The 21,216-nt window shown below is 37.4% G+C and overlaps 1 long non-coding RNA gene across 1 annotated transcript; it reads left to right on the top strand.

The window, feature by feature from the left end:
• Nucleotides 1-677: 677 nt before the first annotated feature.
• On the top strand, nt 678-20,378 carry LOC115349441. The gene is made up of 4 exons (XR_003926085.1): nt 678-888; nt 3,694-5,100; nt 18,830-18,837; nt 20,367-20,378. It is a non-coding gene; the product is annotated as an uncharacterized LOC115349441 (long non-coding RNA).
• The last annotated feature ends 838 nt before the right edge of the window (nt 20,379-21,216 follow it).

The raw sequence follows: 21,216 nt of genomic DNA, 5'->3' as shown, positions 1-21,216 counted from the left end.
TTAAAAAAATGTGGGCTCTCACAAAAATAATTTTCAGTCTTAACGTACCTGCTATCTGGAAGAATTTAAAAAAATCATACTAAATCTAACCATTTCCTTCCACTTCAGAATCTGACTCTGTTTAGTCACTAAAGTTTTTTTGAACTGACATTATTTAGTATTCAGAGTTGACTGCAGTGAAAAATTTTCCTTGAATCCATCTTCCTTCTGTGTGAAAAGGCTCATAATACTGTTCAGTCCCCTTTAAGGAAAATGCTTATTGATAACTATTTGAAAGAAATGAAAAATACCAGATATGACATTTTAAAATTTCCAGTAGCTGTCTAGAACAGGCTTTCTGGTGTTTAGATGGTGGGCAGTTACTGTTTCCAGACTATAACAATAGGATTGGTGTACTTAAAGAACAGCCATTGCTGGAAGAAGCACAAGAATTTATCTAGGCAATGGCTTAAGTAACTAAATTGTGCAAAGAATTTTATATATCTAAGTGATGTTTGAACTTGGTATTTCAGATGCTGTGTAGATAGAATACCATACCACAGGTAGACTAGAAAATCAATATGCACAAAGCATTTTCTTCAATCTCCCACCAGAAGTCTCAGGGCTGTTCTCCATGCCTGTGAACAGATAGAGAAAGACTGGGAGAAATTGGTCAACAAAATATCTTTATATTCCAGCCATTCTGTCCTGGCCACCATTAACCCTGGCTGCTGCTGCACTTGAACATCAAATAGTCTTATGTCTGCGTATCACCTGCTTCTTGAAACTCTGAAAACTAACTAGCCATAGCTCTGGAGAAAGACAAGAAAGGAACTGGAGAAAACAGCTGGCAGCATGTTTTGGGGAGAAATCTGTCAAACGGTACCACATCTAAATACAGAAGAACATGTAAGTTATTGCACAGATGATGAGTGATGACTACAGATGTCCTACAAGCACCGCATTACAGTGATGATGTGGGACTTGTTTGTTAGCACTCTTTTGTCATACTATAGTATAAAAATAATATAAAAAAACCTATTATAAAAATTAAGGAATCAGAGAATTATGGAGATAGGAAAGACCATGCTTTCATCTTGTGCACCACCATGCCAACATAGGGTTGCTCCCTCTTATGCACCTGTCTGTATTCTTTCTTACCTAAATAGTTATGCAGCAGTCATCTGAGTTTCCCATATTGCTTAAGAGGAAACAATTCTACTCTAAGAAGAGTAAAAAGTGTTCTAATTTTTGTCATGGCCTCTGTTTTGGTAAGTCACTTATATTGATCCCATTGTCATAGCAAGTACTTCCTTATATTCCTCTGAATTAGATTTTCCTCTTCAGTTCATGATCATAGGTGTATGTGTGTATTGTAATAGCCTGTGAGATTTTGGTGCTGAATGGACTGCATGAAGCTATGAGGCTTGGGATGAATTTAAAAACCACTGTTCAAAGTTTATTGGAACGTTCAGCGGCTGTTTTTATTGCACAGGAGAGACAGCAAGGCAGACAGGTATCTGCATTGCTCTTTCTGTTTAATGCTGTAGGTGACTATATAACATAAACTCATTTAAAATTGCCTTTACCCTTTTGTAAAGCTATGTGGGTGGTCACTCAGGTTTTAATAGATAGGTACTTACCACTATTAATATAATGCCAATAATGCCATCTGGCCAGAAATAAATTTCTTAATTGAATTTTTCATCTCAACCCCACTATAGTTAATAGTAGTTGCAGGACTCTCTACTCACTCATTTATGTGACAAATAGAGATTGTAAGAACATAGTTTTAAGATTCCTATCTTTGCAAACTGTAGCCTCAGCTTCTAAGGTGTAAAATCTCTATTTAAATGATGTAAAATGGGGCGCTTAGTCAAAGATCCAGGTGAATTGCTGGTCCAAAATGCATTCAAACCTAAAATCTATGCCTCATTTTATGTCTCTAAAGCAGAAAATAATTTTAATGTAACGCACTGGAAAGAAAGGTAGACTTTTTTCAAAATGCACAGGCTTTATTGTGAACCTGTAGAACAATTACTAGACTAGTGTTCTTATTTGAGAGGAAAAGACAATTACAAAAGTGGTTCCAAATAAAGTAGGATCATATATTTTTATTGCTGCTGACTTGACTACACGGGTTTTAATCTTTTTCAGTAAGATTCAATATTCTAACTGGTATATTCTGAAGTAGTCTCTTTACATATTGGAAGAGCCAGTTTTATGATAAGAAAGTTCTCTTTTCATAGTATGAAATAAAGCAGCATTGGGGTTTATGGTGTATTACAATAATTTCCCTCTTGTGTTTTAATATTTTTGAAGCATTTTCATTAATGAAAGTACAATCAAGAAAAGAATGTTTAATCCAAAACAAAAGTGTGAGATGCAAAGAAAGGTCAAATGAAATTGTTTACCAGTTACTTGTTTAATGCAGCAGAATATTTGAGTTTTAAGAGAAAAATCTTTAAAGATTTACAGGCTTCCTCACTTTCCTGAAGAGAGAGGAGCAAATTAATACTTTCTTATTATGGTACTTGAATCTTTGTATTAGAAGAGGACCCATTGCTCTACTTGTGCAAGGCATTACAACACAAAGTTTGCGGTCTGTGGAGCTATAAGAAGTAAGGGAGTGGGGACAACTGCACACAAAATGGTTTGCCTGGATTCGCTTAATAAGGCAGTCACCCATCCAGGGGATTATACTACAGCTTAAATGTGAGTTAATGAATAGGAATTGGGACAGAGGGAAAATGTAGCTATCTTTCCTGCTTTTACTACGCTAAGCGCCTTCAGAGTGGCAGCATGGCATGTAAAAGCAACTGTGTATGGGACATACTGCAGTGGCTAGAAGATGAATTTCACACCAAGGTTTGCAGTATACCGAATACTGAAGATATCATCACTGAAACTGTTGCGCGCCATATTTTGCATATCCATGTGTGGGTAATTGTGATGAGGATCTATAGACGACTAAGCAAAACAAAGCAGCACAGCTAGGAATATGGTATAAATACTGGGGTTTGGCATCTGGGATAGATTCAGGTCACTCTGTATTAAAGGGATTCATCTTTCCTAAATTTTGGTGCCTAAAATGTAGAAGTTTTTATCTGATTTGCATGTTTAGGTTCCTGTAACAGTCAGTAAAAATTGAATCAGTTCACTCAGTGGAGTTAACACAGTTTCCAAGCTAACCAGAGGAACAAGCTTATTTTCAGAGCATGATGAATCACCCTCTAAACTCCACTGACAGGAGCCCAGACTCCTCTGTTGCCAAAATGCAGTTAGGTGAGCTGAATTTCATCCTTGGAGTCCATACTATGAGCAGTCTCTCAAAACTTGCTACCTCTTGCTCATTCATGTAGGTCCTTGAATAAACTGCCTGAGCTGCACATCATGAAATAGGGACAGAGCAGGAAACTGCAGCTTTTGATATCCATTATTATCTTTCATAAGAGTCACTGGAGAATCTAAATTACAGTGACTATGCCCTTTCTTAAGAAAAGACTACTATGTCTAGACCTAGGGTCTTTTCAGCAAGAACTACTACTGAGGTATATAGGCATTTTGACTAACTGGGTACTGCACTTTTACATGGAGAGGTATCTGAGACTACCCACAGCCAGGAAGGATATCCGGTTACTATGAAGAAAAAGGGCTATAGAAAAGTATAGAAAAATAAAATCACTAAATTACTTGTCTTTGTTATTTTTACAGATTTAATCACTTGGGGAACACTGAATGAAAGTGTTGAGTGTATATCTATATATGGATTAACAGCTTAATACTGTGTATTCAAGATCCTGCAGAATCTTTTAGCTCCACAGGGTTATAAAAAGAAGAAAATCAAGAACTGATGAACTTTTGCATTACAGAAACATTGTCCTTGGAAGTTTTCCCAAGGATTTATTACAAGGAACTGAAGGCAATATTAGAGAAAATTAATTTCTACTGAGTCATGATGACACAATTATAATTTTTCTCCTGAAAAAAGAGACACCTGAATGATATCAGGAATTTGCACAAGACATTGCTCTGCTCTCCATAAAATAAGTAATTTGACTTGGAGATCTAGCAAAGCTTATGAAAGCCATAATTTGCTGAGCATTTCTCTTTGCCCTATTACATTTTCACTTCTGAGGTTTTGTTTTAATATGAGGATTTCTACAACACTATACATTTATTGTTTTGATAATTATTTGATTATGTCAGATCAAGAGAAATGACTCCTTATTACATTAGTAATACAATACTCTTCAGAATATGTGTTTAAAGGGAAACATCTATTGAACTGAAACACGTTTAATAGCAATATTTGAGCAACTGGGGCAGCTACATCACTGGCCATGTTGAGATAATTAATAGATTGATATTTTCTTGGTTGTTTTTTATATGTGAATGAATTTTGAAAGATTTTATTTTCTAGGACATTAATACCTGAATGGTTAGATGTAAAATCTGATAGACATAGCCAATTTTTCCATCGTGCAGAAAGAATAAAAGCAGTACCAGCAATATCTATAACCCACTAAGCCTTCAACAAAATAGAAAGACCTAAGTCATGGTATATAAAAGAAGCAAAGAAGGACATTAGTAACTATTTGTGATTTGAAGTTATAACGTTACAACTATTTTGAATATCAAAACCAAAGTCTGAGTGACCAATATTTGGCTGTATGACTTACTGCATGTTCTCAGCAGGCTTATTTTAATTAATGTTTAAAACTCTGGAAACAGAGCAATGTAAGTTGCTTCTTATGAGCTGAACTGCAGGTACTTTCTATGCTACATCTCAGGGTCCTGCTGCCTGGTTTTCTAGATGGCAGAAGTGTTCAGAGGGTGCAGCAGATTTAATTTTGTCTGTGTAGCCAGTCTCCTTCCTTTTCTGCAGTCCAAGGTGCATGGGGAAGAGAGGGGTTGGTCTGCAGCTGTGTCTCACCTGGGCAGTAAGCCAGAATGTGGCCATCATTCTGCTTTAGAGTTGCTGAGATTAGTTGTAACTATGAATAGCTAGGAAGAAAATGTTATCAAGAATCCAGGTAAAATTCTATCTTTGTAGCAATTCAGCTATATCTACGTCTTCGTTAGTATTGACAATTATGAATAACAGAACTGGAGAACCATGTATATATTTTCATTGGACAGTTACAGCACATGTAACTAGGATGGTAAATGATGTTGAGAAGAGAGAATCCTACATTTCCTAGCAGAATGGTTTTCAAGCCTGAAGCAGCCTTAGAAGAGCGGTACGTACAGGAAATGCTTAGAAATACAAAGCAGTCACAGAACTCTCCTGGTTTCATGCACATTTGAACACTGCAGTCAAGCACCAAACATTCACACTTGGTGCCCTGTGTAACTCATTTTATCCAAAGGAGAAGAATAGAATTCTGTTACAACTCTTCTTTTTGTTGATGAGTACACAAAAGTTGGAGTCCGAAAGCATGTTATAAACGACACCTATGCAAATATCTTAAGTCAACATTTGCAGATATGGGAGTCCAATATTAATGACTCAGATCCATATTCTAGCTTCTCAGCTGGATAACCTGATTTTGAGAGGTGCTGTGCATCCACAAGTCTGACATGAATTTCAGTAGGATCATCAGGAACTGACTGATTCCAAATCAAACTGGCTGATTAGGCATCTACTTACAGAGATGCCTAATTTAAAAGAAATGCATGTTTGAAAATACTTGTACAAATGTATTTTTTGGTCTGTTTCCTCTTTACAAGACTTATGTAAGGTTTCACTGTTCAGTTTTTCTATTTTCATTCGCTTCATTACCTTTTGGATCACATCCCCAGTCCACTTCCTTTTGGATAGTTCTTGTGAGTATCAGTGTAATCAGTGGTTATTTACAGCCTTAAATCTCTTTTGAACAAAATCCTACACCTTTGGCACTTAATATAATGCTTCTTGTAATGAGCAAACATTTAACACGCACTGAGATCAGAGTCTCAAACTATCATCTCCATCATTCAGTTTTCACTCAAACTCAAATAAACAACTAGAATATGACTGCCTTGAAAACTCCCTGACCAATAGGATACCTGACCCTAAAGCGCAGGTATGTTCCACTTTCTGAACCGTGGGCTGAGTGTGGCCCAGTCATTGCTACCCAGACTCCTAATGGCAACGTGGGAATTTCAGAGGATGTACACAAAGATGAATTGTTATAAGAGAAACAAGTTTCCCATTTTTAACTGCAGGCTCCTTCACTGACTTACCAAGGACAGGTCTGCATCACAAGGCATGTCTTCTCACACTAACTTTATCAAAGTGCCCAGCCCAGAATTCTGGACACTGTTAATTTTGGAGCCATAAAGACCTTCCCAAAGGACCCCTGTTGTAGTGAGTAGTTGGAGGATGAAAAGGACACCGTGTGGGTCTAGGTAATATTTTATTTCTGATTCCTTTCTCATACGTACAGTCCCAACTACTATATGTGTCTTAGAATGAAAAACCTAATTAATTTTAATTACTGAAAGGAGTAGAGATCAGTATCCGCCAGTTTATTCTTCTGTTATAGGATTACCCAACTGCTGCACAAGTTATTTAGAGGCAGCACTGGGAGGAGTCTGACCTAAATAAATTCACATAAGAACAGGCCTTAACTAAACTATGCCAGAACAGTATGAGGAATAAGTAAGAGAGATAAGGTGACAGAGCTGAAAATAATAATTTTTACTGCAATGGGATGAGCAGCTTTAAACAAGTTAAAGATTGTATACTGAAAAGCAATAATAAAGGCACAGTGTTTGGAAGAAGTCCCTATGGAGTTTGCAGCCTGTGTATTTAGTTCGTTTTTTTTCCCCCTCTTTTTCTTTCAGAAAGGACATGCTGTCTGGATAAAAATGCACTCCCCCCACCTCCCCAATCTGTAGCCAACTGTAGTATTATTTTATGAATTACTCTCCCAACATCTAAACTGGCTTCTTTATTTTTCTGTTGTGGAATCAAATACTAAATATGCTAAATCTTCACTTAATTTTTTTTTTTTTATATAACTCACCATAAACCTCTGGAAAATACCCTTCAGTGTAGTAAACTGTGCTTAAGAATTATTTGACAGGAGACATTTTGATTCAAGGCAGGAATTCCAGTAATAATACCTTACTTTGCATGTGTGTTTATCAAATAGGTTTCTTCTGTAACTATATCTCAGGCTCTTAAAGATCAGGTAAATTTAAATAAATAATTTTTCAAGAAATTTCAAAGAAGATATTAAGCTACTTTGTTTTTAAATAAAATAATGGAATAGCTTAATTAGATGCAAAAAGAATGAGAAAAATGCACAGCTAGAATTGGCAAATTCCAAAATTACAGACTGCACAGCAATTTTGCCTTATCTATACTGTGCTTTTTTTTTTCCTATTACTTTAATTAAGGGCAAATTAAAAAACTCCAGTACTTTCTGATTAGCACTTACCCATACACATACTCCCATTGAGATCAATCTAAAAATAAGTTCTTAACATTGCAAAAGTTGCACAAAGCCTTAACAGTGTCTTGCTAAACAACATAAATGAGACTTATTTAGATCTGTTATTTTAAAGGCATTAGAGGGCTTGACAACTAATATTCCACTGACTTTTAGTGACACTTAGATGCCTATTGCCTTTAGAAATCTAAGAAGATCTCGAACTAAACCAATGTCACAAACAAGCAGTTACTTAATGGATTTAAATTCTTTTTGAGAAAAAAATCTTAATTTCCTGAGTTAAAACAGAATCATTCAATGTGAAACGGGGAGCCAAAGGAACCTTAGTAGATATAGTAGGTATATGGATGTAGATAAGAACTGTTTAATAATTATCTAGCTTATAATGAAGTTAAAGAAATTTCAGTAGAGGTAGACATGGCCCAAGGGGATGAGAAGTGATGCTTAACGTTTGCACTGTTGAGGCTGGCTGGGGCAGGAGATAGTCCCTGATAAGAAGCAGCAGTCGACCTCAAAAACCAGCCACGACCGGCCTTGTGAGTTTTGGAACTAATTTTAATATGAAGCGGGGATAGATCATGCCTACGTATAGGCGTATTACGAAACTCCATGTATATGTAACACTTGACTGTATAAATTTGAAGCGAACTGCCGAATCAGGCGTGCACGACTTTGGTGGGACTACCCCCGTGCTGCCCAGTGCTGAATAAACATACCTACTTTACAATCTCACTGATTGTGGAGTCTGTTTCCACACGTCAAATGGTATTATGACATTTTGCATTTACTACCTCCTTTGTATTTGTAAATAAAAAATAATTAGAGTAGTTCCCAAGCATATTAACAAATAAGCTTTTAATTGTAATGAAAAGAGTATTGAGGTCAGGCCATCATGGGCCAAGTCCCAGTAGGAGGTTGTTGGGAGACAGTTCTCTGCTTGTGCCAGATGAACTAACGAAGTAGCATCAGGTCTTCTACACTGCGATGCAAAGCCAGAAAAGATGACTTCTGTTGAAGTTTAATTTAAAGCTTTTGGGGGAAGGATTGCTGTGCTGCAGCACCTCATCAACTTTCCCAGTGCACTGTAAAGGTAGCTTGAATGCTTAACTTAGGGCTGTGGATGCCATTTGGATCAAAGCACTGACAGTTTGTGGGTGCTTATGCCTTTCACTGGATGTAGATATTTGCATTTCCCATCTGAAAACTGTTCCAGTTGTAAATCCAACATTGCACAGGAAATTGTAACTGTGAAACTGAGAAGCGTTACTGTTAGTTTCTGTAGGCCAAATATCTTTATGTGATAATATACGCTTCACAGATTCAGTGTTATTAGTTCCCTAATAGCACTGAATTCAACGGGGCTGTGTGTTCTGTAATATTGTCCTCATTGGCAAAAACACTGATATAATCTAACCCTGAGTGACAGAGCTAACCACCTTGGTATGACCCTCACAACGACAGGACAAGTCACACTGCATTAGTGGGGCATCACCTAGTCTTCTCAGAATAAAAAACAGGGCGGAAGAGAGACCTGAAATATCACCTAATCCCACCCCACTGCCCTCAGGCAGGATCAGCTGTAGTTAAGAATTCCTGTGAGATGTTTGCCTGACCTAGTGACGGACAAATTCAGTGATACCATATAGGAGTTTTGCTGAGCAGTACTCATATAGCATAAACCAGATTGTCAAAATGCAATGAGACAGAACTGTTGACCTCCACCTGAGATCAATAATAGTGCACCCATGATGGGATGGGAATCTGATCTGCTCTGTCTTGTCAGAGCTCCTGTTTCTCCACTAGTGCACAGCCAGATGAAATCTCTATATTTGTTTCTCAAGTCTGCTGTCTCTTTCTACTCTTTGCTGACTCTTTCACTCTTTGCTATGTCAGCTCTATACCTCTAGCCAAAAGTATCCCAGTGCAGCTATTCTTCTCCACTGGGGACTTGTATGTGGTTCTGAAATGCCCTATTGCTGGAGGCATTTGTAGAAGGTGCAGTTCTGACAGCCTTCTCTTGCACGTAAACTGGGAAACTTCACTTTGCTGCTTTTGGAGACACATTTAGGAAAAGTAAATTGTAACGTGGGATATATTGACTCCCTCCCCCAGAGCAGCAGCACTGCAATACCATGTCCCGATCCAACGTCGGGGAAGGTTTCGATATGATCCCAAGAGCGAGATTAAGACACAAACAAGGTCAAATGCCATATAGCCCAAAGAGCTTTTATTATCAAAAGTATCAAAAGTAGAAAATAGTAGCGATAGGATAGAATGGAATGGAAGAAAAGGCAGAAATCAAGGAAGCAGTCGGGATAGAGTTGCAAGGATAGTCACCACCATGGATCCAGCGACATCCCGTTGGTCCTCAGTCTTCAATTCTTCGGTGGTGGGTGCACACCACGGCTTGTCTCCACGGTTTTTTATAGGACATAGTTCGATGATGCATGCACATACAGTTTATGCACTGTTCACGCGCTGCAGGTTTCGTCTATCACACGACCTTTGTGAGACCAACACCAGAAACCAGTATCTTATCTCAAAGACTACAGTTTCCATGGTAGTCTCCACATTCTTGCATGCTTCGTCAGCTCCAGCCCAGTTTCCTCCCCTGGATGCCTCAATGGCCTGGTAATCGTCCTTATGGACAGAGAAGTGTCCTGCTTAAACTGGCCATCTTGGAGACAAAGGGCTTGAGATAAACAGTTCACAGTTCCTTGAGATGAATGGCTTGAGATGACAGTCTGGTCCCTCACACCTAACAATCTTTGAGACAAACGGCTTGAGATAACAATTCAGTCTCTTACATACCATAATTTAAATTTTCCTTTCTTAAATTTATGGTGAATATACCAGAGGCCCAAAGGTACACAGTTGGTTTTCCATACTCAGATGGTATAAATACATACACAAAAAATGAGCTTAGCGCTCTCTCCAGTTAATATACACATATGACACAGTGATTTTGTCAGCTGGTTGAATTGTCAGTTTCCCAGTATAGACTGGATATTGATGGGGAGGAGGATGAGAATGCTTAATTGCTCCAAAGCTTTGCAACTAGCAATGGACCATTGCTTTTGATCATCTTGTGTCCACTCTAAAATTTCTACTGCAAGGTCTTTGATAATGGAAGAGGAAAGTAATTTCTTGATGGGAGCCAAAAAGAGCTATTCTTATCTGATCCTTCTCATTCTTGATGATCTCCAGGTGGGTACTTATAATTGGCATGTGGGGTGTCTATTTGTATTCCAAGTTGAATAGAGAGTGCTCAGTTTAATTAAATTATAAGTTCCCATCAGGAACAACATGATTATGTTATAATATCCATCATGAGCCTGACTGGGTTTAAATACAGTTGCTATAATGGGCAACTACAGCAATAAAGAAAAAGGAGAGAAAAAGAAGAGGAAGACAAAAGTTTACAACTGTTTCAGGCTGCCAATTTTTTCATCTGGACTTTCAGCACTTACAAAGTGTAATTTTCTCAAAAGGCTATTGTGCTTTATCAGCAGATCCTTTTAATCATAAATGCTTGTTTAACAGCGAGAATGTAATTTCCTGTGAATTCTGGCTGTGGATGGAGGTGGTTACAAATGTTTCCCAAAAGTGGTGGGAAAGTGAAAAAGCATTTAAAAAAAGTGTTACTGATTTGTCACTGATTTGTTAGAATTAATCACATTTAGTTTTAATATTTTAGCAAAATCATATGTATGATGTATTTTATACATTTAACCACCAACCAGCGTCTGCTGTGAAATCCCCTGTATAGCCCCGTACCAAGGCCGGAGATATTGGCTAAAATCGTCTAGTAGGAACATTTAGAACTTAGAGAACAGGATAAAGAAATACTTGACAACGGGGTGGTGTAAGAGTCATTCAGTACGTTACCTGACAACGGCCTGTTTGGAACGCAGCGGCCGATCCCCAAAGATAGAATGTGCGGTACAAGGCTCCTGGAAGGCCCCTGGCTAGAGCCATTAGAGATAACCGCATAGCTACTGTCAAAAAGGATAGATTGCACCTGTTGCCATAACATCGATGAAGAAATCATAAACTCTAGACGAACTTTGCTTCATTATAATACCAAAACACACCTCCTAGTCAAAAGCTACCCGCCTCCAAGACTTACCACGCCTTGGAGAAACCTTCACTGTGCCTGCGTAAAGGACATTTACATATGCTAATGATTTCCCGGAAGTCTAATGAATATGTATAACTTTTCTTAGAAATCTAAGGAATATGTATCGATAAGTGTTAATATAAGGTGTATTGTTTTGGAGACAGGTGTGCGTGGTTCGTGAGAGGACTCGCCCGCGCACCCGGCCGTCAATAAAGAAGTGTCTGCTTATCTACACTAAATTGGTGTTGATAAGTTCTTCATTCCAAGCTTTTCGGTAACAAAAGGACTTGAGGAATTATTTAGAAATGCATTTAGTTCTTGCAAACTTATTTCTGAAGACTGTAGCAGTGTAGTTACCATTTTTACTTAGGCAATTTCAAAGTAATACTACCATATTGATGACCGCAGAAGTATGTGTGCACAGATACATTAAATCCAGCATAGCAATGTGTACCACAGTAAGCAAAGATTCCTTGTTGTCCTAGAAATCAGTAGGCCTAGATAGCTCTTTTTGGAGAAACTAGTAACATGAATACTAAAGAACTTAGCAAAACCTATGGAGGAATATCAATAAAATATGTGTGTTTTTCAAAGTCTTCAAATACTTTTTCCAAACGGTTGCTAGATTTTGCTTTTTTTAAAAAAAGTGCTTTTGTCCTTGTAATCAAACTTCTGTGAATTCAATGCAGTTTTTGACACAGCTGAAACACAGTGAAATTGGGTAAGAAACAACTTACATAATGGAATCATGTGACAAACATATTGAATGAGTACAGGAAAAATTAGTATGTATTTAGATATGTATGTATTAGGCAATTACTATAAGTGAACAATTCTGTAGAAGGGAAGGAATAAGCAAATTTTCCCAGTCAACCTAGATAATCCATTTATACTATCTACTTAGAAACATTTGTTTTCTGTTGCCTATAAAATTCTTCTTTCTTAATGTAATATGCATCAACATTGACACCCAGTGGCCAGAGAGACTTAACTCATGTTACTCACAATGCTCTGTGTCTAGTTTTAACATATTAAGACCCTGAATTTAATCTAGTATCTATATAATTATGCTTACATGCGTACAGGCACACAGGTCTAGGCAGAGAGAAAGAGATTTTCCACTTAAAATATGGGTATTAACAAATGGAGATATTTTCAGTAGCACTTGGCATTTGGATATCCATCTTCTTTTGACATTCAATAGGAATTGGCCCTTTGGGCTGACATTTATGCTAGTGAAAATCTTACACACTGTCTTTGGTTGCAATAAATAAAGAAACATGTTCATACCAGTCAAACAGAATTACTTCCTACTAGAACTAAAAAGTCCATAAAAACTGCAAGGGCCATGTCAAAAGCACAAAACCAAAGTATATTTATCTCCTTATTTTACACAGTTCTCATGTCAGCATGTACAGGGCCGATGTGAACAATAGTCTCCTAAGATTTTTGTTCTTTAAGCCAACATTATTGAATGAAAACTGTAGACAGATATGTCTGCAAGAAGTGGGACAATGCTGTAAAATAGAGGAAGAATTTAAGGACTGAGGAGACAAAAAAAAGAATAATAGCACTTTGCACAGATGTGATAGAAGTCATCAGGCAGTGAAAGAGAACAAGGTGGTAGGCTTCCCTTTGTGAGAACACTGGAATATGAACAAGAGTTGTGTCCGCTGCAATGGCAAGAAAATAGATTCTGGTAATTTTTGGGAAAAAAAGAAAAAAAAAAAACACCACAAAACAAAAAAAAACAAACCAAAAAAACAAACCCCCCAAATTTTGTGTTTCCCTAAGATTGTACACTTTTCTCACGCTACTTACTTCAAAGGGCACATTTTCCTAGAAGATGAATAGTGTACTCAACACTACAGACAATATTCAGAGCATAAAGCAGGGCAAGCCTGTAAGAACAATATTTGGTTCACAAGCCAGAGGCTAAGTACTTTAGATCTCAGGGCACTTAAGTACAAAATAACTGGACTTAATGAAGGAATTTGAGAAGCAGGAGGAGACTGGAAACTAAGAAAAACACCATTTTCCTATTATGACATAGGACTCTGAATAGTAAATAGTTTGACTGAAGCAGAATTTGTCATCTTAGTTTGATTCAAGACACCCCTCATCTCTTTCAGAAGAGTTAGCTGACCTAGATTGTTGCCTTCTCAATAAACTTTCATCTCCTTATTGCAAAGTCTCATAATGGAGAGCAAAGCCCTGGCTCCTGGCTTGAATATTCTGTCTTCATTTCCTTTACATTTCAAAGTATCATTCTAAATTTCTGGGAATAATGGGAGGTTTTTTGTGGAAAAATTAATTACAATATTGGGGACTCAAATAACTTCATGCAGAATGTAGATCTTCATGGATGTATTATTGTTGAGACAGAGCAGAGGACAAAATGGGGTAAGAAAATATGGGGGACTGTCAGCAACAGAAATGCAGAGGTAATTTCTTTGTTAATAAGGTAAGAATAAAGTAAGGTAAAGAATAGCAATTCTTTTCAATAAGTACAAGAATGACCAGCCTACTGGTCTTTGAGAGACCATCCACTGTCTCCTTGTAAGGCTAAATTGTACTAATGTATGTATTATACTGGTAGGTATCTCAGAAAAAGGAAGAGGAGAAGCACAGTAATGGAAGTTCTATTATAGAGGTAGCTGAAATGAGAGTTCTCCAATTTACCTGTTGTTATTCAAGTCTTACTGCACCTTTCACCTTAAAAGCCCTCTGCTTTGCTCTATGATACAGCTAATCCCCACGCAGATCTTCCAGCAGGTACAGGCAATGAAAAAGACAGTTCTACCTTGTGCCATAAAGAATTTTTAGGCAAGGTTTGTAAGGAGTCACAATACCACTTAACAGGTGAAGCATCTGTTTTGAATAACAAACCTTCAGCACATGAGCATTCCTTTACATCTTCCAGTGGTGAGTCTGAAAACTCGTGTTACTTCCAGCTATGTTAGTTGCTGTAGTCAAATGTACACCTCTCCCTGTAGGCTTTGTCTTTTATATAGCCTTAGGCCACTAAGAGTCTACTATAGTGCTATAATACAGATTTCCAAGAAAAGCATATAATATAAGCATTCAGTATCTGATCAGCTCAATGCTGAAGGACAACTTTTAAAAAACTTTAAAATATTAGTAAAGCAAATCAATTTGTTAACTTATTACAAGTTTGCTGTTTGCATTAGGTTCAGCTGGAAAAGGACAACTGAAAAAACAAAGACAAGTTTGCATTTGCAAAATGAAAAAAGATCATTAGAGGCTAAAATAAGACAAAGATGCTAATTCATATCCTATAACTATAAACAGATGTAATCTTAGAGACAGTGGTGTGTGACAGCATGATGACAGTACTGCAGAAAGAAATTATATATGTCTGTGTGTGTGCATGTGCGTCTGTATATAATGCCTATAGTTGCTTGGCCGCTTCTGCTAGTAATTCCAATCAACGAAATGTATATTCTGATGCAAGGACATGACTTTAAACACTTGGCAGACTTTGCTTATGTTGTGCATCAAATGTGTTTGTTGAATGCATGACTGCCATCTGAAAACATTATAGCATCTAGTCAAGAGGTTGTGTCATTAGTGACCGTGTTCTAGCTGCATTAATTTTGAAAAATAAAAAATTCTCTTATGGGTATTTTGTCCTAACTGCCTTGAAGAATGTTAGATAAGTTGCACAATCATTCTAATTAATTCTTCAGTCACTGTTGTAGATTCATCTCTAAATGAGGCTGTTCTAGAATAGGCCAACAATAAATCTTGTAGCCTTGCTGATCTTACTATTAACAGGTCAGCCATTGGCAAGGAAATGCATGTAGATTAGATCCCTGAAATAGTAAATGAGGATAGTGGATACTTCAAGTGACATATTCATGGATTACCTGCTTAACATGAATACAATAACCCATACATTTTTCAGTGTTGGAAAAAAATATGTTATATTCAGCAATTAATCACTATTCTTCAAAATCTAATGAGCCCCTAGGAAAAAGACATTGCAGTAGACAGCATAAGCTGACTAAAAAATGCTTACAGTGAGTGTTAGTTATTATCTTTTAAGCCAAATGAAGTATAACTACTCATTAACATATTCCTGCAGTAAGAGAGAAATGAGCTTCCCTGTGTTGAAAACTTACCATTGTAAAAAATGTGAAATCAAAAAATGAACTTATGTTAAGGAAATATAAATGAATGTAGAGAGGAACTGGAGTTTCGAGACCTGGTTCCATATTCCTCTGCATTCCAAGACCACAATATTTTTGTTAAAAAGCAATAGCTTTTCAGTGTTAATCATGAGAGAAATTAAAATAAACATTCAAATACAAATAGAGTTTTAAGTGTTCTCCGTAACACTATTAGCAGGTATACCTAGAAGGTATATTCATTACTGCTTATAGTTAAACAAAGCAGTTAAAATTATCCAATGAGTGGTGATAAGCAGGAGCCACAGGAAGAATGATCAAGAAAGGAAGTGAAAATGCATATGACAAATAAAGAATAGAAGAAGGTTGGTTGTGTTCTTCCCATTCATGGATCAAACTATGTGAAGTGGTAATGGTGAACATACAATGCTTTTGTTTTATAATTCATATGTGATCGTAAGTTTAGCACATATTACTGCCATTGGAAACATATCACAAAGGTGCCTTAGTTGTTTTATTTTTTTAATATCCCTGAGAACTATGACTCAATATCAACTGAAGGGAAAGACAATCTCATTTCATTTCCCTAATTGTAAAACTATGCATTTCTTTAAAATGGTTCAACTTTGAAGATGGTCCCAGAGTTTCACCTGTGTGCTCTCTGAGCTAAAATATTACAATACCAGCCAAATGAAACAGGGCAAATTTCCTGAGTTTCCTATGGTGGTAGACTTTTACAGTGTCTGAATTCTATTCTCGGAGGGAAAGGCAGACACAATTTGAGTGAAGTGTAGTATCTGCACTTTAATGTCAATTTCAATGCCTTTATTTCAGCCTTTATACAGAACTTTAGTTTTGCCCTTGAACCATCACAGACAGAGAACTGAGGAGTCACCTTTCATTATTTTTCTCCAGTGCTTTAAAACCATTGTGTTCAAAATATACAGAAATATTCACCAATAGTAATGATTTTTTCTGTGAAACATGAATGAGAAGGATGACTTGGTAGTGATGAACATTTTTATCACTTTCAACACTTGTCTTGGGAATCTTCCCTATGGCTTCTTCTCTTTTTCCCATGTCCCAGGAAACATTACAGTTTTTGTAATGTGTGTGGTACCCCTGTCATGTGTAGTAAGCTTTGTGTGTGGTACCCCTCGCCCCACACACTATTCCAAAAGTCTGATACAGAATTCTTAGATCAAAAATACAAAATTTCCAATAATGCAAATAAAACAGTAACCATTTCTAAGTTAATAACAGGCCACTTATTAAATTTAGATAAAAATATATTCAAAATACTAGTGCAAGGTAATATTGCCTGAAGGAGCAGTACCATTTGATAGATAGTGCAGGTACAGAATAGAATAGACAGAATAGAATAGACTATTTCAGTTGGAAGGGACCTACAATGATCATCTAATCCAACTGCCTGACCAATTCAGGACTGAGCAGAGGTTAAAGCATGTTATTAAGGGTATTGTCCAAATGCTTCTTGAACATTGACAGGCTTGGGACATTGACTGCCTCTCTAGGAAGCCTGTTCCAGTGTTTGACCACCCTCTTGGTAAAGAAATGTTTCCTAATGTCCAGCCTAAGCCTCCCCTGGTGCAGCTTTGAACCATTCCAACGCGTCCTATCACTGGATAACAGGGAGGAAAGATCAGCACCACCCTCTCTGCTTCCCCTCCTCAAGGAAGCTGTACAGAGCAATGAGGTCACCCCTCAGCCTCCTCTTCTCCAAACTAGATAAACCCAAAGTCCTTAGCTGCTCCTCATAGGACATTCCTTCCAGACCTTTCACCAGCTTTGTTGCCCTCCTCTGGGCGCATTCAAGGACAGGAACCTCCTTCTTAAATTGTGGGGCCCAGAACTGCACACAGTAGTCAAGGTGAGGCCACACCAACGCTGCATAAAGTGGGATAATCACCTCTTTTGACCAGCTGGTTATGCTGTGTTTGATGCACCTCAGGATGCGGTTTCCCCTCTTGGCTGCCAGGGCACTGGGGACCCTGCCTCTTTCTGCCTACTTAAGATGCTACGGAAGAAAAAACGATCTAAAAGCTACTGCTTCTATTTTCAGTTCTTGCACTAAATGTCACTGTCGGTTTCTGAAACTTTTTCTTCAATATATATTGAAAAATTCTCCTGACATTGCATCAATGAACACAAATACTATGATGCACAGTGCTTCTAGTCATAACAGCTGTTAGTCTTTTATTCACTGATACCTTGAAACATATTTTTGTCTCTTCTGCATTTAGGTGAGATCTCTCTTTTGGCAGAAACTAATTAATCTCACAACTCGAAAACTGACAATGACACTATGTAATAATTTTGTTGTCTAAGTATTGCAATGACACTGGAAATAAAAGCAACTACTTTAAAACAGAGAGAAAAAAATCATAGCATGCTGTTGCTGGGCTTGCTTGTGAAGGTCAGAGATTTAAATGCCCTCTTTCAAGGCAAAAATGCACACTATATTTTCCATATAAGCAGCCTGTTTTCAAGTGTGACCATGCTACCTCCCCTTGGAATTAGAAGGCCGTGTTATTTTCATGATTATTAAATTCTTTGGCTTTTCATTCTACCTGCTCCATAATATAATTAGCAGCAAGATGAGTCCACAAACCCTGTTGTGCCAGATATGCAGAATTGAGCACTGCGTGGGAAGTGTAATTGCTGAGCACTCTGTAGAGCATTCACTGCTTGACTCCAAACTGGGAGGGGCTGCAAGCAAATTAGAAGACAAGAGTGGTACTGAAAATGATCTGGACAAGTAGGAAAAAAACACTGAAAAAAATTGAAGGCAGTTCTGTGAAGGCAAGTGCAAAGTATCATGCTTTTTATGATGGGAGTAATCAACTACAAAGTAGAAGATGAGGTATGCCTGACTTAGCAGTAGTTTTGTTGAATCTGTCATTCTGTTGTAGAGAGGAAGAAGAAAAATAGCAATCTGTAAGGCATATAGTATAGTTTATACTCTTTTTAATATAAGCTTAACAGAAGTTTCAGTATTGTCTTCAGCTGTGGGTACCAGACTGCAATATAGAGAGGAAAATTTTTAGTTTGGAGAAGGGAAACAGGAATGAGTAGGTTAGAAAGCAAGATCTTTGAGAAACAATTACAAACCTTAGGTTGTTTTGTTTAGACAATTTATAGCTGCTCTACTGAAACCAGCAGAACTATTATTTCCTGTCAGCTGACTCATGAAAGCCATGAGATTGCTCTTATCCTGCCCCACTTGCAAAAGCCCCTGCTTTTGGGGTTTCATGGGGTTAAACTGGTTTCATGTACTTTCCTTCACAGCTGCGGCAGGAAAAGAACAGAGGAGTTATCCAAGATGAGTTGATGGGTGGGATAAACATGAGCTGGGATAAATTTATTATTTTTTTCAGTGGATGCACCTTGAGACATAGTAACAGTTTTCACGTTAAAGATTACTGCAAAGAGGAAGAGAACACATTAATCTCCATATTCATTGTGTATGAAAGAAAAGGAAAGGGCATCAACTACAGCATGAAAAATGTAGGTTAGACATTAAGAATTCCTTTCCTAACTGTAAGGATTGTTAAGCACTGCAGTGGTTTTCCTAGGAAGGCTGTATAATCCCCATCAGCAGGGATAGTTAAGAGTACACAAGGGAAGTATCTGTCAAGAATTGTTTAGGTGTAGTTATTCTTGCCATGAGGATTTTTTGTGGAACGTCTCTGTTACTGTGGTTTTATTTGCAAGAAGCTGTGGAATCAGATCTGTCAGAGGAAGTCTACACTGGAAAGAGCTACATGTTTCTTGTCTGCCTGTTCTCACACACACACAAAAAAAACCCCATTTATTTTTAATTGTTTTAGATCAGTGAAAATGAAAACCTAAACAGTAAAATTTCTACAATAAAACTTCATACATTTGTTCTAACCCAGAAAATGGCTACTGGCATCTGATCACATGTGAATTCTTTTAAATTAAATGCATTGACAATAAAGGCAAGACAGCTTGCATCAGTAGGTATGTAACTATCCCAACTTTTAAAGCTTAAAGCTGGCTTTATTAAAAGCTTCAAGGACTTTCTGAAGTAGCAGTATTATTCTGTTTTGCTTATAAAAGCAAGTGTACTCTCTGATACATACAGAGCAATGCAAAAGAGCCTCCTAGATTACTATTTTCCTGTTGGTATACTTTAAAAAAGACATTAAAGACATTTAGTCAATCAATCACTGCTGTATTCTGGCAAACAGACAGCTAGATAAAATGAGATCAAATAATAAGAAACTCACATTTATCATACTGACTGATTTTTCAAAACATTCAACTACACCAAAACTAAGTACTATCAATCTTTGCCTGGTATATAAATCTTCCAAGGAACGTACCCTAACAGAGTAGTTTCAAATGGAACCTGCTAATTTGTCTTTCCTACCACCTGAATGCTTTTATTGCCATGACAACCAACAAGTTCTAACTCCGGTCAAGGTTGAATGGGAAAAAATAATGTTTTGTAACCAGCTGATGTGCTTCCAAAATGACATGAAGGAGAGCTTTTTCCATCTTGTTAATGGTGCATATTCAGTACATAATTTTTAGCAATGCTAGTTAATGAAAGAATGGATATCCACTGATTAAAGGTATGTCAGAATGAGTAATTATTTATGTAAATCTGTAGGTTTATTATGAGAGGGTATTGTATGGGTATATGTATGGGTAGGGAAACTAAAGTGGAAAGAAATGGCTCAATCTCACTCAAGCTCGCACATGCAGCTCAAAAAAGTGGGAAGTTTGGGCTGGTTATAAGTAAAGGTGGGCTACAGGCAACTGATTTAGTGCATCAAAACTATTAGCCCCAGAACCATCAAGGCCTAGATCATACAGTTACTCAAGTGCCTAGGCATGCAGTAAAACTGGTATTTTGGTGCAACCAGGTGGAAAAAAACACCACCTAAACCACTTTCTAAACCCAAGGATGTCTAGATTTCCTTTCTGGGAAAATAAGTTCCTACTGGAACTGGGCTGGGCTGAAGAGCCGATTTTGAATTAAGTATTCCTACAATTGAACATGAGGGCCCACCTGATGGTCAGGCTGCTATTCTCTTGACCATGCTTTGGTGGCATTCTCTCTCTTTTTCTTTTTTACAGCAGAGGCCTGGATATAGGCACCTAGCTGCAAGCTATGGTATTCCCTGACCTTTCCCCAGTATTTAACATGTGGCTACAAGATGAGGTGTGTCTGTAGTTTAGGAATGCTGTTCCTTTCTCAGAAAAGAACCCTCAAAGCTTAGCAACTATCTTGTATATTGGATGTGGATTCCACTAGACAGCTGAATTTATAAGCATTGTTGAGTACAAGGCCTCAAATTTTGATCTTCTGCCATTGACATTAACAGGAATTTAGTGGTTCCTTTCAAGCACATAGAAACTTAAGTCCATGGTTTCTTCTATATAACAAGTTGTGAAGAAGGATAGCAATTAAAACTATATCTGAAGACTTTTCTTTCTTTGAGGGCACAAGGATTCAGCAAAAAATAACTGT

The sequence above is a fragment of the Aquila chrysaetos genome, chromosome 12 (genome assembly GCF_900496995.4).
Source record: "Aquila chrysaetos chrysaetos chromosome 12, bAquChr1.4, whole genome shotgun sequence".
NCBI lineage: Eukaryota > Metazoa > Chordata > Aves > Accipitriformes > Accipitridae > Aquila > Aquila chrysaetos.
Note: the sequence above shows the minus strand (reverse complement) of the source record. Positions and strands in the feature narration are given on the sequence as shown.